This window comes from Suncus etruscus, chromosome 4 (assembly GCF_024139225.1).
Source record: "Suncus etruscus isolate mSunEtr1 chromosome 4, mSunEtr1.pri.cur, whole genome shotgun sequence".
NCBI classification, from domain to species: Eukaryota; Metazoa; Chordata; class Mammalia; order Eulipotyphla; family Soricidae; genus Suncus; species Suncus etruscus.
This window is the reverse complement of record NC_064851.1, coordinates 68,190,823-68,193,717: the sequence shown is the minus strand read 5'-3', so window position 1 is coordinate 68,193,717 and position 2,895 is coordinate 68,190,823.

Sequence of the window (2,895 nt, the reverse complement as noted above, 5' to 3'; positions counted from 1 at the left end):
TTTTGATTTTGAGTGAAGCATCAGATTTTCCCTTGAAGGTGAAGAAATGAACTCAATGTTTTGGACTTAAAATTCTTTAAAATTTCAAAAGTGTGAACTTTGTATTAATTGTATCTCTCCCCATATCAAAGTCTATAGAGATTGCAGGTCCATCCTAAGGGAGGTGCTTGAAGTCACAGAAGTTATCATGTTTGTGTCACAGTTTAATTCAGTTCTGCAGTATTATTTTGTTTTTCTCAGCAACAATATATTGTAATGTTATAAAAGAAATGACCTGAGCTTCCAGTTTGAACATCACCTCCTTCATGCCCCACATCACATTTTTATGGCCTTTTAATCTCTGTTATAGTGAAATCTTTGGTTTTACATCACAGAAAAAGAAAATAACCCCCACAAAATTAAAAATTTCTAAAATTTGTGAGAGATTAATCTAAGAGGTTCTAGAAATTATTCATAGTCATTTGAGTTGTTGAGTTCATTCATAGGCTTTAACCAAAGGACTCAAGGTACTAACTGGTAGTGTAATTGGTGTAAATGGTATTTTTCTGTGAGGTGAACTATGGTAAAATGTGGCACTATTTATATAGAGAATTATTTGGTCAAGAAATCTGGGAGACAAAACTTTAATATACTTGACTGCTGGGCATATAAGCACATGCATGAGTGTGCACACACAATCTATTGACTTCCTTCTCAATACAAGTCAATACAATACAATCATCTCACCTAGGACAATTTTAAACTATGATGATAGGCCAGTAAAATTGAAGTAAATGTTCACCAAAATAGGAGTTGATTATCTTATTTTCAGGGTATATTTCTTACCTTTAACTTTGTTTAAATGGAAGAGGGACCCTCTTTAATATTTCCTTGCCTCTAGTTAATATTTTAGTTTGAATTTGATATGCATTTGGATTCTAGTTTGTATAAAGTGGTATATTTGAAGTGGTAAGAGCTCTAATGGCATTTCCTTGGTATTTGCTGAAATTGCATCTCTATGTTTAATGTGGTTGTTATATCACTTTTGAGGCCTTGCGAGCAGTAGCCACATTTATAATTGCACGAGATGAAGGAGAACAAACTCAATCTCCGTTTTTAGGGTCTCTGCCTTTCCCTAGAAAGCTTCCTCAGCCTCTATATCCTCCACGGATGTCTATGGTGGAGATTGAGTTGGGGGTCACTATGGTAGGGCTTGGCGAGGACCAAGGAAGTGATTGTGGTGGGGACCGAGGTGGTGGCTATGGAGGAGCCTTACTGCTTGCGCCACTGCTTAAGCAGTGGATTCTCATTGACTTCATAGTTATAATTTCTTTATTAACCTACTTGCATTGGTTTGGTTGAGTTTCTCATACTTGACTCAATTGTTTACTCACTCAACTCTTATATAGAATATTTACTTTGAATGGATCAGTTTCTGTTGAGTACCTGAAGAAACAAAGTGAATCAGAAGTATACTTTGTCCTTGAGAAGCAATGAAGCCATGATTAAGAGGAAATAAACAAATGTATTGATCAAGATGAAGTCAGGGTTTTGAATATGCTGGATATTATAATAGAAGATTTTAAAGAATTTACATAAAATTCTAGAATCAATAAACTAAGATAGCAAAGTGACTGAATACAAAGTCAATACACAAAAGAAGGTAGCATTCCTTTATACAAATAATGACTCAGAGGAGAAAGATATAAACATATATCCCATTTAAAATAGTATCCAAAACTATCAAGTACCTAGACATTAGCCTAACGAGAGGTGAGGGATCTATACCAAGAAAACGTCAAAATAAAAAAGGAAATTGAAAATCTAAAGGAAGTTTTTTGCAAAAGCTGGCTCCCTGTGTGTGACACCAGGCGGGGAAAACCCACGAAAGTACACCGGCCCAGTGGGGCCCAACTGTGAAAAACTGTGAGTTTGACCTGCATATGTCTGTCTACTGTCCTCTTGTGTGAAACTCTTGCGAGTGGGGCAAAAAGAGGCTCCAGAATCCTCGCTCGCCCAGACGCCATTTTCAGGCAGGGACTATAGAGCATGAAAACCGGCAAGACTTTGCAAAAGCTGGCTCCCTGTGTGTGACACCAGGCGGGGAAAACCCACGAAAGTACACCGGCCCAGTGGGGCCCAACTGTGAAAAACTGTGAGTTTGACCTGTATATGTCTGTCTACTGTCCTCTTGCATGAAACTCTTGCGAGTGGGGCAAAAAGAGGCTTCAGCAGAGCATGGCCGCTCCGCTTTGCTATGCGGCCGTGCACTCTTTCTAAGGAAAGAACACCATTGCAACAAGAAGGAAAAATTACACTAAGAACGGTGCTATATCACAGAAGCAAACATTTCTCTCCGGACTGTTTTCTCTGTTGCATGCTCGGGCCTAAGATTTGACCCAGTGTGAGGCTTCATCCATGGGGGACTCCCCTCCCTTAGAGGCAAGTCAGCCCATCCAGAAAGGGAGGAGCCAGAGGAGTGTGCTGCCTGCATCATATAGACAATGAATACCACCACAACACGTAGAAAAACCCACAATACAAGTGTGACAATGGGGAAACAATGCAGGCCAGCATCAGACATAGAGAATGAAGATGACAATTCTGAGGACCAGATAATGACCAACCAACTAATCAACCTCTCAGATAAGGACTTTAGACTGGCAATATGGAAGATGCTCAATGGACTCCAAGAAACCTTGGATCGAGTTGAACAGAACACTAATAAGAACCAAGAAAATATGAAGACAGAAATCACAAAACTCCAAACTGAAATAACATGTCAACTAACAGGACTGAAAAAGTCAGTAAACGAAGTGAATGAGAAAATGGATAAGCTCTGGGACAGGGTATCAGAAGCTGAGAATAGACTTGGTGCTGTGGAAGATGAGATATATAACAATTCCATACAGCAGG